The sequence below is a fragment of the Zea mays genome, chromosome 9, assembly GCF_902167145.1.
Source record: "Zea mays cultivar B73 chromosome 9, Zm-B73-REFERENCE-NAM-5.0, whole genome shotgun sequence".
NCBI lineage: Eukaryota > Viridiplantae > Streptophyta > Magnoliopsida > Poales > Poaceae > Zea > Zea mays.
In genome coordinates, this window is record NC_050104.1 from 106,019,882 (window position 1) to 106,027,117 (window position 7,236).

Below are 7,236 nucleotides of genomic sequence, written 5' to 3' on the forward strand. Positions count from 1 at the left end.
ATCATGCCAGTGACCTTCGGATTTGTCAACAATACAAGGACTGAGCAAGTTGTGTTTGACATTGTCGACATGGAGTATCCTTACAATGCTATCATTGGTCGTGGAACACTCAATGCTTTCGAAGCAATTCTTCATCTAGCATATCTTTGCATGAAGATACCTTCGGATCAGAGACCTATTGCTATTCATGGGAGTCAGGAAGCCGCCAGAAAGGCCGAGGGGAATTGGACTGATTCAAAAGCAATCCACAATATAGATGAAGCCGAAGCTTGTGAACAGTACAAGTACAGAAGGGAGAAGGCTGCTTGGGCCGATCAGCCGAAACCCATGCTTTTATGCGAAGATATCGCAGAGCAGAAGGTGCTGCTGGGATCTCAATTGTCTGAGCAACAAGAGAAAACCCTGATAAGGTTTCTCTTCAACAACAAAGATGTCTTTGCATGGTCGGCTAACGATCTCTGTGGCGTCAACAGGGATGTTATTGAACACTCGCTCAATGTTGATCCATCTTTCAGACCCAGAAAGCAGAGGCTTCGGAAGATGTCTGATGACAAGGCCGAAGGTGCTCGAAATGAAGTAAAAAGACTCCTCAGCGCCGGAGTTATTAGAGAAGTGAAGTATCCAGAATGGCTGGCTAACACTGTTATGGTAAAAAAAGGCCAATGGCAAATGGAGGATGTGTATTGATTTTACTGATCTCAACAAGGCTTGTCCGAAGGATGAGTTTCCATTGCCAAGGATAGATTCCCTAGTTGATGCAGCAGCTTCATCAGAACTTATGAGTCTGTTGGATTGTTATTCAGGCTATCATCAAATTTGGATGAAGAAGGAGGATGAGCCAAAAACCAGCTTCATAACCCCTAGCGGAACATATTGTTACCTTCGGATGCCTGAGGGGCTCAAGAATGCTGGAGGAAGCTTCAGCAGAATGACAACAAAGGTTCTTCATTCTCAGATAGGCAGAAATGTGCTAACTTATGTTGATGATATCATTGTAAAAAGCACGAAGCAAGAAAATCACATTGCTGATCTGCAGGAGACTTTCGCTAATTTTAGACAGGCTGGTCTAAAACTAAATCCAGAAAAGTGTGTTTTCGGAGTGAAGAAGGGGAAATTCCTTGGCTGCCTAGTTTCAACAAAAGGGATTGAGGCTAATCCAAATAAAATCGAAGCTATCCTTCGAATGGAACCACCAAGCACAAAGAAGGGGGCTCAAAGATTGACAGGAAGACTGACATCTCTCAACAGATTCATATCTAGATCAGCAGAGAGAAATTTACCATTCTTCGAAGTGCTGAAGTCAGCCGAAGTTTTTCAATGGGGACCAGTTCAGCAGAGAGCCTTCGAAGAGCTGAAGCAATATTTGATAGACCTAACGACGCTAAATCCACCAACGCCAGGGGCTCCTCTGTTGTTATATGTGGCAGCTTCGCACTCAGCGGTAAGTGCAGCACTTGTCCAAGAGAAGCTTGAAGGGCAAGTCAAAAAGCAAGCCCCAATATACTTTGTATCCGAAGTTCTTAGTTTATCAAAGAAAAACTATACAGAATTGGAGAAGGTGCTGTATGCTGTTTTGATGGCCTCCAGGAAGCTTCGGCACTATTTTCAAGCATACAATATAATTGTCCCTTCTTCACAACCATTGAAGGATATTATGAGAAATAGAGAAGCTACTGGAAGGGTTGGAAAATGGGCTGCGGAACTCAATGAGTTCTGCATTGATTATGTGCATAGATCTTCGATTCAGTCCCAAGCGTTAGCAGACTTCATTGCTGACTGGACGCCAGGGGCTCAGGAAGAAGAAGCGAGTAAAGACGCTGAAGTTTGGACAGTATTCTGCGCTGGTTCTTGGGGAACCTTCGGGGCAGGAGCAGCCGTTGTGTTGGTCGCATCCTCCAGAGTTAAAACTTGCTACGCAGCAAGACTTGATTTCAGTTGCACAAATAACATTGCTGAGTACGAAGCTTTGTTCTTGGGTCTTCGGAAGTTAAAGGCAATGGGAGTTAGAAGGGCAGTTCTTAAAACTGATTCCTAGGTTATTTCTGGTCATATTGACAAGAGTTGTAAAGCAAGAGACCCGAAGCTTGAGAAATATTTAGACACGGTCCGAAGGATTGAGGCTTCCTTTGAAGGGTTTTCTGTCAAAAATATTCCTCGAGGAGAAAATGAACATGCTGATTTGCTAGCCAAGTCAGCAGCATAGGGGCTGCCCTTACCTTCGGAAGTATTTTTCGAAATAATAAAAGCACCTTCGGTTGAACTTCTTGAAAGAGCAGTCCTCAATATATCCCATGTTTATAGTGAAGACTGGAGAACTGAGATCATCTCTTTCCTTCAGGGTAACTTTCTTTCAGATGACGAAGCTTATAACAGGAGGATAGAGGCAAGAGCTCGACCATATGTTATAATAGAAGGGGAGCTGTACAAGCATGGGGTCTGTTCTCCATTACTCAAGTGTTTATCCAGAGCCGAAGGTATAGAATTGATGAAGGAAATACACGCAGGCCTGTGTGGATCTCACATTGGATCTAGGCCTTTGCTTGGAAAAGTTTTTCGTCAAGGATTTTATTGGCCAAAGGCAGCTTCGGATGCAGCGGAATTAGTCCAAAAGTGCGAAGGCTGTCAGAAATGTGCAAGAGATCAAAAACAACCTTCGTCTCTAACCCAGTTAATACAACCCACTTGGCCATTGCAAAGGTGGGGTCTTGATTTGTTAGGTCCGTTACCACCAACACAAGGGAACTTAAGATATGTTGTAGTGGCAGTGGAATATTTTTCTAAGTGGATTGAGGCAAAGCCTTTAGCCACAATAACTTCGGTTACTATTCAAAAGTTTTTCTGGCAAAATATTGTCTGTCGCTTCGGAGTGCCGAAGGCTATTACTGTGGATAATGGAACGCAGTTTGATTCCGAAGCTTTCAGAGAATTTTGTGAACAAATTGGCACGAAGATCCATTTTGCATCTGTCGGGGACCATAATTAGGGGTACCCCCAAGACTCCTAATCTCAGCTGGTAACCCCCATCAGCACAAAGCTGCAAAGGCCTGATGGGCGCGATTAAGGTCAAGGCTCAGTCCACTCAAGGGACACGATCTCGCCTCGCCCGAGCCCAGCCTCGGGCAAAGGCAGCCGACCCCAGAGGATTCACGTCTCGCCCGAGGGCCCCCTCAAGCAACGGACACACCTTCGGCTCGCCCAAGGCCTAGTCTTCACAGAGAAGCAACCTTGGCCAGATCGCCACGACAACTGACCATATCGTAGGAGCATTTAATGCAAGGATGGACTGACACCTTATCCTGACGTGTGCTCTTCAGTCGATAGAGCCGAAGTGACCGCAGTCACTTCGCCGCTCCACTGACCGACCTGACAAGAAAACAGCGCCGCCTGCGTCACTCCGACTGCTGTGCCACTCGACAGAGTGAGGCTGACAGCAGCCAAGTCCGGCCTCGGGCGCCATAGGAAGCTCCGCCTCGCCCGACCCCAGGGCTCGGCCCCCATCTCGGCCTCGGAAGATGGACTTCTCCTCGCCCGACCCCAGGGCTCGGACTCAACCTCGACCTCGGACGACGAACTCCGCCTCGCCCGACCCCAGGGCTCGGACTCAGCCTTGGCTCTGGAAGACGACGAACTCCGCCTTGCCCGACCCTAGGGCTCGGACTCAGCCTCGGCTCCGGAAGACGACGAACTCTGCCTCGCCCGACCCCAGGGCTCGGACTCAGCCTCGGCTCTGGAAGACGACGTACTCTGCCTCGCCCGAGCCCAGAGCTCGGACTCAGCCTCGGCCTCGGAAGACGGACTCGACCTTGGCCCCGGAGGAGCCTCCGCCTCGCCCGACCTAGGGCTCGGACCGACCACGTCACGGGAAGGGCCATCATTACCCTACCCCTAGCTAGCTCAGGCTACGAGAAACAAGACCGGCGTCCCATCTGGCTCGTCCCGGTAAACAAATAATGATGGCGCCCCGCGTGCTCCATGACGACGGCGGCTCTCAGCCCCGACGACGGCGGCTCTCAGCCCCTTACGGAAGCAAGGAGACGTCAGCAAGGACTCGACAGCCCCGACAGCTGTCCTTTCGCAAGGCTCCAGCGCTCCTCCGACAGCCACGACATCACATAAACAGGGTGCCAAAACCTCTCCGGCTGCCACGACGGCATGTACTTAGGGCTCTAGCTCCTCTCTGCTAGACACGTTAGCACGCTGCTACACCCCCCATTGTACACCTAGACCCTCTCCTTACGCCTATAAAAGGAAGGTCCAGGGCTCTCTACGAGAAGGTTGGCCGCGCGGGAGAACGGGCCGACGCGTAAGTCTCTCGCTCTCTCCCACGCGGACGCTTGTAACCCCCTACTGCAAGCGCACCCGACCTGGGTGCAGGGTAACATGAAGGCCGCAGGTTTCCCCTTTGCCTGTTCCCTTCCCCCCTTCGTGCTCCGTCTCGCGCTGACCCATCTGGGCTGGGACACGCGGCGACAATTTACTCGTCGGTCCAGGGACCCCCCGGGGTCGAAACGCCGACAGTTGGCGCGCTAGGTAGGGGCCTGCTGCGTGTTGACGAACTGCTTCCCGTCAAGCTCTAGATGGGTAGTCTCCCGCAACCTCTTCGACCCGGGACGATGCTTCGTTTCGGGAGTCTTGAGTTCATGTCCCTCGACGGCGGCTACGACATGATACTCCTTCCTCCGCCGCGCGACAGCGACAATGGCGGTCGTCGGCCTGCCCGCCGGCGGCGGAATCGACGACGTCTTCCCCTCGTGGCGAAAGAGCAACATCCGGGTCTGTCCCGTCACCTTCCCCGCCGACGGAGGAGGAGGCGGGGCAGGCATGGCCAAGCAGGAGGCGGCACCTCATCGGCTGTCGAGCGAGTCGACGGCACCGACGCCCCAACGGGGGACACGTCGGGCTTCGACCTCGCGTCTGAGACGAAGATGAGCGACGTTTCCCCGCAACACGCCAACTCCAAGCGGACGGACGATGCCAGCACGCTCGCGAAGGACTTGCTGGGTGTCAGCCTCGTACCTGAGACAACGGTGCAGTCCGCCCCTGACGTGACTTCGTCACCATCCGTCGATCAAGAGGTACCAACCGTTTCCCGTTCTATGCCTTTTAGATCCAGCTGCGACCCACCAAGCGACCCTGCTTCGGTGGACGCTTTCGTAGAGGCACGTCCAAACCCTCCGGGGTACCATATGCGATCGCCTGGGGAAAGATTGACGGCCGTCTCGACCTACGGACCCTCGGGTTCCGTGGAAGATGACGAGCCCGACTTTTGTTGGGATTTCTCCGGGCTCGGTAACCCCAGTGCCATGCGGGACTTCATGACCGCATGTGACTACTGCCTCTCCGATTGTTCTGATGGCAGCCGCAGCTTCGGCGACGAGGACTGCGACCCAAGTCGTGAATGTTTCCACGTCGATCTAGGGGGTCCCGGCGAAGGCAACCATCTTGGTATGCCGGAAAACGGCGATCCCCCTAGGCCTGTGCCTCGCGTTGACATCCTTCGGGAGCTAGCTGTGGTCCTAGTCCCTGTGGGGGGTCAGGACGCACAGCTCGAGCAAATCCGCAAGATGTAGGCCAGGCTCGACGAGGGAGCAGGAACACTTGAGCAGTTCCGGCAGAACATCGGGCAGGAATGGGTGGACCAAGCTCCGGCCGGAGAAGCACGTCATCTACCCCAGGGCATCCAGCACCGCATTGCCGACGGCGTCAGGGCAAGGCCACCACCGGTTTCCAGTGGGGTCGGTTAGAACCTGGCTGCGGCAGCAATACTACTCCGCGCGATGCCGGAACCATCGACCACCGAAGGGCGGCGTATCCAGGGAGAGCTCAAGAATCTCCTGGAGGATGCCGCGGTCTGACGGGCCGAAAGCTCTGCCTCCCGAAGGTAGGGGTACCCCTCGGAGCATCGCGCCGCGACTTCCCGATTCATGCGGGAAGCCTCGGTCCATACCGGGCGCACGCGCAACACGGCGCCTGCGGCCCCGGGTCGCCTCGGCAACGAGCACCACCGCCGCGACCGTCGAGCCCACCTCGACGAAAAGGTGCGCCGAGGCTACCACCCAGGCGTGGGGGACGCTACGACAGTGGGGAGGATCAGAGTCCCTCGCCCGAACCACCCGGTCCGCAGGCTTTCAGCCGGGCCATACGACGGGCGCCGTTCCCGACCCGGTTCTGAACCCCGACTACCATCACAAAGTACTCGGGGGAGACGAGGCCGAAACTGTGGCTCGCGGACTACCGGCTGGCCTGCCAGCTGGGTGGAACGGACGACGACAACCTCATCATCCGCAACCTCCCCCTGTTCCTATCCGACACCGCTCGAGCCTGGCTGGAGCATCTGCCTCCGGGGCAGATCTCCAACTGGGACGACCTGGTCCAAGCCTTCGCCGACAACTTCCAGGGCACGTACGTGCGCCCTGGGAACTCCTGGGATCTCCGAAGCTGCCGCCAGCAGCCGGGAGAGTCTCTCCGGGACTACATCCGGTGATTCTCGAAGCAGCGCACCGAACTGCCCAACGTCACCGACTCAGACGTCATCGGCGCGTTCCTCGCTGGCACCACCTGCCGCGACCTGGTGAGCAAGCTGGGTCGCAAGACCCCCACCAGGGCGAGCGAGCTGATGGACATCGCCACCAAGTTCGCCTCTGGCCAGGAGGCGGTTGAGGCCATCTTCCGGAAGGACAAACAGCCCCAGGGCCGCCAGCCGGAAGACGTCCCCGAGGCATCCACTCAGCGCGGCACCAAGAAGAAGAACAAGAAGAAGTCGCAAGCGAAACACGACGCCGCCGACGCGGACCTTATCGCCGCCGCTGAGTACATGAACCCTTGGAAACCTTCTGGAGGTGCCAATCTTTTCGATAAGATGCTCAATGAGCCGTGCCCCTATCACCAGGGGCCCGTCAAGCACACCTTCGAGGAGTGCGTCATGCTTCGGCGCCACTTCCACAGGGCCGGGCCACCGGTGGAAGGTGGCCGAGCCCACAACAACGACAAGAAGGAGGATCACAAAGCAAAGGAGTTCCCCGGGGTCCACGACTGCTTCATGATCTATGGTGGACAAGTGGCGAACGCCTCGGCTCGGCACCGCAAGCAAGAGCGTCGGGAGGTCTGCTCGGTAAAGGTGGCGGCGCCAGTCTACCTAGACTGGTCCGACAAGCCCATCACCTTCGACCAGGGCGACCACCCCGACCGCGTGCCGAGCCCGAGGAAATATCCGCTCGTTGTCGACCCCATCATCGG